We start from the raw sequence: 8,736 nt of genomic DNA on the forward strand, positions 1-8,736 counted from the left end.
GTGTTCAATGCATCAAATCTATTCTTTAAATGGTCTCTAAATTCAGGAAGGATATAATCAAGGTCATATTTTGGCTCTTATGCACTTGTTTTAATTGTCTCCAACTTCAACTTGAACTTGCATATGAGCAGTTGATGGTCTGTTCTGCAATCAGCTCCTGGCCTTGTTTTGGCCAAAGATACTGAACTTCCCCATCACCTCTTTTCACGTGTGTAGTCAGTCTGATCCCTGTGTATTCTATCTGGTGATGTCCATGTGTATAGTTGTTGCTTATGTTGTTGAAAAAAAGGTATTTGCAACGAATAAGTTTTTGGTCTCGCAAAATTCTATCATGTGATCTCCAGGGTTATTTCTATCTCCAAGGCCATATTTTCCAACTACCAATAACTCTTCTTTGTTTTCACCTTTTGCATTCCAGTCACCAGTGATAATCAACACATCTTGATGGCATGTTTGGTCAATTTCAGACTGCAGAACTAGGTAGAAATGTTCAATTTCCTCATCCTTGGCATTGGTGGTTGGTGTGTAAATTTGAATAATAGTTGTATTAACTGGCCTTCCTTATAGTCATATGGGTATTCTATTACTGACAGCCTTGTACTTCAAGACAGTTATTGAAACGCTCTTTGTGATGATGAATGCCACACCATTCCTCTTTAATTTGTCATTCCCCAGATGGTAGATCATATGGTTGTCTGATTCAGAATGGCCCAAAACAGTCCATTTCAGCTCCCTAATTCCTAGGATATTGATCTTTATGCATTCCATTTAATTTTTGACAACTTCCAATTTTCCAAGATTCATACTTTGTACATTCCATGTTCCAATTCTTAATGGATGTTTGCAACTGTTTCTACTCATTTTGAGTCATGTCACATCAGCCAATGGAGGTCCCAAAAGCTTTACTCTATCCATATTGTTAAGATTATCTCCACTGTGAGGAGTCAGCTCTTCCCCAGTCAAATTTTGAGTGTCTTCTGATCTGATGGTCTCATCTTCCAGCACTATATTGGACAATGTTTCAGGGCTATTTATAATTTTTTTCAGTAATATATCAGACAGTGTTTCATTACTATTCATAAAGTTTTCACTGGCCAATTCTTTGAGAAGTGGAGAGCCTCTTCCTTCTTCTGAGTCTGTCTTAGCCTGGAAGCTCTGCTGAAACATGCCCACCATGGATAACCCTGCTGGCATTTTGCAACACAGTGGAATAGCCTACAGTCTCATAGCAATACGCAAGCCACAACACGATGACAAACAGACAAATTTGTCTCCCTTAGTTGTTCCTAACAGTTTTGAGAGAGAATCTAACCTCATTATGAAGTTCTTTCCTGGAATGTTTCTAAATTAGTACGGATTTTAAAAATAATTTTAAACTTATAGAAAAGCTACAAGTATAGTAAATTAATAGTAAAAAGAGGTGTTTTTAATTTATTTTTTTTTACCTTTAGTCACCTGAGAGAAACCTGAAGAGATAGTGCCTCCAGCATCTTTAAGTCCTCAACAATGCATCTGCCACTAAAAAGGGCATGCCAACATATAAAGCAGAATGGGGGCAACATCTGACCTCCTCTAACTTCACAAGTGGGGAGAAGGATCAAGATAAATATTCCTGTGAGGTGGAAGTCATACATGCTGCCACACTCCAACCTTTTTTATCAATTCTCACACCAACTGTCCTCCCATGGCACTCTACTTCTCTGCTGGGTTCAATAATTCATTGCAATGGCTATACAGAACTCACAGACAGTACTCACAACTATGGAGTTTATTAGGGAAGTAACAGGTTACAATTCAGGACCAGAAACAACTCAGCATACAGTTCTTTAATCAGGATAGCTTATTTTCACCAGTGACGCAGGCACGTTTCTCAGTTCTGTGGTCCCTTGACCTCTACCCTGCTCAAACAAGTGCTACAAATCTCTTTTATCTATGTCATTAGGTGCCCAGAAAGACACCCCACTCTGCTAGCAAACCTCTTGCCCCAAAGCACTCAGCTTTCTTGCTCCATGGGGTTGTCTGTCTCGTGCTGGTCTTTCGATTCTGCTGCGGCTGCTGCCTCTGTTTCTCTGCTGCTGCTTCTCGCCATCTCTCTTTGTCTCAGCAAAGAGTTATGGCTCTTTCTCTGTTTCCTGGGTCAAGGAAGTTAAGTGCAGGGATATTGGTTCAAAAGGATAAGCACCACTCCTGGCTCTTGTTTCTTGATAGTAGTAACATTCCCCCTTTTCTCCTGTGAAATGGTTCATTTTAAGTTTAGCTGGATGGCAAAACTGACCAATTTCTTCATTAGGGTTCCATATACATTATTTGAATGGTCTTACACCCACAAGGGTACCATGCACCTTATTAACATTGTTAGCAAGCTATCCAATCCCCTTGGTGGGCCACAAGAATCTCATATTTGCATAGCCCCACCCAGTAATCTGGTGATAGTCGCAAAGACCATGGCTTGAAGGGCCATATTAAGTAATTCACTGTACTGCACAATAATAAAAATCAGAACATCTACATAGATGCTTAGATACAACTATACTTAGTTCTATATCTATCTGTCTATATTTACAAATTTAAAACCAGGAGTTTATACCAAACCTTTAGTTCCAATGCAACACTACAGAGTTCATTCTAATTTAACTCATTTTCATATATGTAGTCTATCTGATTCCTGTGTATTCTATCTGGCAGGGTGTGCATGAACAGCCACTGTTTACATTGCTGAAGAAGATATTTGCAGTGAGTAGCTTGTGGGTCTTGCAAAATTCTAAAAGTCAGTGAGAACCCTGACTCCTATTTTTCTCTAGTTTCAATGTTCTTCCAGTTCTATTTTAAAGTAATTAGGGAAAGTCTTATTCAAACCTTTTTAGCTTAATTATTCTATATGAAACAAATCTCCCCAACCTACTGAGTTCTCTCTGACCTATTAAGAATAGAGTTTTTATCAACTTTTTTGTTTAGTTTTGTTTTAGAACTTTAATTCTCTCTCCAAGAAAAAGTGGATGCCATATAATCTAGCATTGCAACATTGTTTTATTACCATTAAGAATGGGATCCCGGTCATCAATTACTGCTTCTAGCAGAGGCTTTAAGGGAACCCATTTCCTAAGGTATTACATACATATGCTGTGGCTGAAGCAATATGATGAACTCCAAGGAATATTATAATTTTCTCACTAAAGGTATCCTTCATGGGTAATTAATTTATGCTGTGCTTTAGTCATGAATTTCTGTTCTTGAACATTTCCACTTATTTATTGAATGAACATTTTATTGAGGATCTATTATAGACTAGACATATGGGCCAAATAATATGGAAAGTACTAATCTGATGGATTATGGATTCAGTTGTGTCCTCCCAAAAGATATGTTGAAATTTTAACCCTTATAGCTATTAATCCACCACTCATTTTTCAGTTTGTCATACTGTGGGGGCTTGGGTATTGCTAAGAGGCTAGAGGCTATGTCACTGGTATTTCAAATAGCAGTAGGGTCACCCATGATGGAAAGGTTTCAGCAGAGCTTTCAGACTAACACAGACTCAGAAGAAGGAAGGGGCCTGTGGTAGTTAAATTTGTATGTCAACTTGGCCAGGCCTGGTTGAGTGGCTGGGCAACCGGTGGTAGTTACTCCCCATGATGAGACTGGAAATCAACTCCATGGTGGGATCTACCAAAAGCAGGTGAGTAGATGCCATTGGGATGTGGTCTGCTTCCTGCATATAAGGAGAAGCCTTGGGGATAGTCTCTACCTTATGGCATGCTTGGACCCTGCATGTAGCTGTGTCATTGTTCAGCAGCCTGCCACGCTCTGCTGACTTGGGGACTTACAATGGACTTGAATGAATGGCCTGCCATGTGGTTTGGTAACATTGGGATTGTGCCATTTTATTTGTCAACCTTGGGCTTGTCAGCCTCAGCAGCTAGTAGCTGTGTGAGTGAAGAAAAGCCTCTAGTTTCAGTGGTCTGGGAGCAAGAGGCAGAGCTCAAGCCCAAAGTCAAGGAACTTTCACCCAGCCTCTAGAGCCTGGCACTTTGAACTTGGACTTCTAGCCTCCCAACCATAAGAGAATAAACTCCTGTTTGTTCAAACCATCCCATTTGTGGTATATTCTTTTCAGAGTGGCACTAGGTAATCAAAACAGGGCCATCCACTTCTCAGAGTATTGGCCAGTGAAGACATTATGAATAACAGTGAAATGCTCACTGTCTGATATATTACTGGAAAACGTTATGAATAGTCCTGCAACATTGTCTGATATAGTGCTGGAAGATGAGCCCCTGAAGTTGGAAGGCACTCAAAATACAACTGGGAGAAAGCTGCCTCCTCTGCAAAATACAGTTGACCTTAATGAAGTGGATGGAATAAAGCTTTTGGGATCTAAATTTGTGCAAATCTGCTGCAAAAGGCCTCTTTAAAGTGCTGAAGAGCAAAGATGTCTCTTTGAATACTGAGGTGCACCTAACCCAACCATGATATTTTCAATTACCTCATATGCATGTGAAAGCTGGACAATGAATAAGGAAGACAGAAGAAAGTTGATGCTTTTGAGTTGTGGTGCTGGGGAAGAATACTGAAAGTATCATGGACTGCCAAAGAACTAACAAATTGATGGCACCTAACAACAACAACATTTGCTGATGGGGCACAACGCAAAATGGGAAGAAACAGCTGAAAATGTCCATTAATAACTGGCATGTGGAATGTATGAGGTATATAGGTAAGAAAATTGGAAGTTGTCAAAAATGAAATGGAACACATAAAGATCAATATCCTCATAGTGCCTAAGGCACTTGACTGCTAACCAGAAGGCTGGCGGTTCAAACCCACCAGCCACTCCTCGGAAGGAAGGTTGGGCAATCCTACTTCCGTAGTGATACTGCCTCGGAAACCCAAGGAAGGGTCGCTATGAGTCGGGGCTGACTCGACGGCACATAACAACAACAACAACAACAAAGGCATTAATAAGCTGAAATGGACTGATTTGGGCCATTTTGAATCAGACAATCATATGATCTATTATGCCAGGAATGACAAATTGAAGAGGAATGGTGTGTGTGGCATTTATCATCACAAAGAATGTTTCAAAATCTATCCTGAAGTACAAGGTGTCAGTGATAGGATAATAACCATAAGCCTACAAGGAAGACAGGTCAATACTACTATTATTCAAATTTATATACCAACCACTAAGGCCAAAGACGAGGAAATTGAAGATTTTTACCAATTTCTGTATCTGAAATTGACCAAAGCATACAATCAAAATATGTATTGAATATTACTGGTTATTGGAATGTGAAAGATGGAAACAAAGAAGAATCACCAATAGTTGGAAAATATGTCTTCTGGAGATCACATGATAGAATTTTGCAAGACCCACAAGCTATTCACTGCAAATATCTTTTTCAACAATGTAAACAGTGGCTATTCATGTACACCTTGCCAGATAGATTACACAGGAATCAGATAGACTACATCTGTGGAAAGAGACAACGGAAAAGCTCAATGTCTTCAGCCAAAACAAGGCCAGGAGCTGACTGTGGAACAGACCATCAATTCCTCAGATGCAAGTTCACGTTAGAGTTGAAGACAATTAAAACAAATCTATGAGAGCCAAAATATGACCTTGATTATGTCCCCCCCGAATTTTGAGACCATCTGAAGAATGTATTTGACATATTGAACACCAATGACTGAAAACCAGATGAGTTGTGAGATGACATCAATAACGTCATACATGAAGAAAGCAAAAGATCATTAAAAAGACAGGAAAGGAAGAAAAGACCAAAATGGATGTCAGAAGAGACTCAGAAACTTGCTCTTGAATGGAGAGTAGCTAAAGCAAATGGAAGAAATGACAAGATAAAAGAGCTGAACAGAAGATTTAGAAATAACTCAAGAAGACAAAGGCAGTTATTATAATGAAATGTGCAAAGAACTGGAGTTAGAAAACCAAAAAGGAAGAATATGTTTGGCATTTCTCAAGCTGAAAGAACGAAGAAAAACATCAAGCCTCAAGTTGCAATATGGAAAGATTCTATGGACAAAATATTGAATGATGCAGGAAGCATCAAAAGAAGATGGAAGGAATACACATAGTCACTGTACAAAATAGAATTGATCAATGTTCATCTATTTCAGGAGGTTGTATATGATCAAGAACTAATGGTATTGAAGGAAGAAGTCCAAACTGCACTGGAGGAACTGGCCAAAAGCAAGACTCCTGGAACTGATGGAAAACCCATTCAGTTGTTTCAACAAACAGTTGCTGCACTGGAGACACTTACTCATCTATGCCAAGAAATTTAGAAGACAGCTACACGATCAAGTGATTGGAAGTGATCCATATTTGTACTCATTCCAAAGAAAGATGATCCAACAGAATGTGGAAATTATTGAACAATATCATTAATATCACACACAAGTAAAATGTTGCTGCTGATGATTCAAAAATGGTTGCAGCAGTATATTGACAGGAAACTTCCAAAAATGCAATCTGGATTCAAAAGTGGACATGGAATGAAGGATATCATTGTTGATGTCAGATGGATCTTAGCTCAGAGCAAAGAATACGAGAAAGATGTTGACTTGTATTTTATTGACTATGCAAAAGGTTTTGACTATGTGGATTATAATAAATTATGGATAACATTGAGAAGAATGAGAATTCCAGAACACTTAACTGTGCTCGTGAGGAACTGTATGGAGGCTGTCGTTTGAACAGAATAAGGGGATACTGCATGGTTTAAAATTAGGAAGGATGTACATCAGGGTTGTATCCTTTCCCCATACTAATAAAATCTGTATACTGAGCAAATACTCTGAGAATATGGACTATGTGAAGAAGAATGTGGCATCAGGATTGGAGGGAGACTCATTAACAACCTGCAATATGCAGAAGACACCACCTTTGTTTGCTGAAAATGAAGATGACTTGAAACACTTATTTATGAAGATTAAAGACTATAGTCTGTAGTATAGATTGAACCTCAATATAAAGAAAACAGAAATCCTAAGATCTGGGCCAATCAGCATCATAATAAAAGCAGAAAAAAATGAAATTGTCAAGATTTCATATTACTTGGGTCCACAGTCAACACAATGGAAGTAGCATTCAAGAAATCTGATATCTTACTGTAGTGGGCAAATCTGCTGCAAAAGACCTCTTTAAAGTGCTGAAGAACAAAGATGTCTCTCTGAAAACCAAGGTGTACCTAACCCAATAGCCTCTTATGCATGTGCAAACTGGAAAATGAGTAAGGAAGACCTTATAAGAGTAGATGTTTTTCAGTTGTGGTGTTGGTGAAGAATACTGGAAGTACCATGGGCTGCCAGAAGAACAAACAAATCTGTCCTGGAAGAAGAACAGTGGAATGCTCCTTGGAAGCAAGAATGGACAACTTTGTCTCTCCTACTTTGATCATTCTGTCAGAAGGGACCATTCCCTGGGGAAGGTTATCATAATTGGTAAAGTGGAGGGACAGAGAAAAAGCGGAAGACCCTCAAGGAGATGGATTGACACAGTGGCTATCAAGATGGGCTCAGCATAGCAAGGATTGTGAAGATGATGCAGGTACAGGTAGTGTTTTGTTCTGTGTACCTAGGGTTGCTATGAGTTGGAGTCAACTCGACAGCATCTAAGAACAACAACAACATGCCTATTAATAGTGAGGACCCCTGATAGTGCAATGGTTAAGCATTTGGCTCCTAACCAAAAAGTCAGCAGCTCAAACCCCCTCTGGCCAATCTATGGGTAAAAGATGTGGCAGTTCTACTCTGTCCTGTAGGGTCACTATGAATAGTAATAAGCTCAACAACAAGTTCTGGTACCTGTTTATATGACCCTGCTCAGAAATAGGGGTTTTGTTTTGTTATGTTAATGAGGCCATTTCAGAGTAGGTTATGTCTTAAACCTAATGTTTTGTGAACAGTGCCATAAAAAGAACAGAGTAGACACAGAGATACACACCGATGGATTAGAGACACCATGTGAGGATCCATCTAAAAGCAAAGAATGCTGGCAGATACCAGAAATGAGGAGAGAGGCTCACAGAAGGAATAAAAATGGCTGAAACCCTTATTTGGACTTTTAGTCTCCAAAACTGTGAGAAAATAAAATTATATTCTTAGATGTCATCCACATTTTGATATTTTGTTATGGCAGTACTAACAAACTAAGATACTTTCTTTTTCCCGTCTTGCTTCCTCCCTCCCTGGGCTCAGACATTATGAGTCACCCTGCTGCCTGAGTCCAAACCCCAAGCCTCCTCTCTCCAACTTTCTTTTGTCTGTAGAACTCTCAGAAGTTAAAAGGGTTGTGCGGTCAAGAAAATTTTCATATACAAGTGAGTCTAAATTAAGATCATGTGGGGCTCCAAACACCAGCAAAAATGGCCCAAACTTCTTCATTCTTAGGGATACTTGGTATTCATACTCCTTTTGATTAAATCCCCTACCCTGAAATCTGGAAAATATTATATAGCTCCAGGATCCTCAATTGGAATCAATTACCCATGATATAAGGAGCTCTTGTGGTGTAGTGTTTAAGGCATTTGGTTGGTAACCAAAAGGTCAATGTTTTGAACCCACCAGCTGCTCCACCAATGACACAGTTTGCTTCCATAAAGATGTATAGGCACAGAAACTCAATGGGGGTCACTATGAGTCAGAATTGATTCAATAGCGGTGATTTTTTTTTTTTTTTTTTTGAGTACCCATAATATATCAGGAGGAAATTTTATT

The sequence above is a fragment of the Orycteropus afer genome, unplaced genomic scaffold (genome assembly GCF_000298275.1).
Source record: "Orycteropus afer afer isolate SDZICR_OR568_19922 unplaced genomic scaffold, OryAfe1.0 scaffold00025, whole genome shotgun sequence".
In the NCBI taxonomy this organism is placed as follows: domain Eukaryota; kingdom Metazoa; phylum Chordata; class Mammalia; order Tubulidentata; family Orycteropodidae; genus Orycteropus; species Orycteropus afer.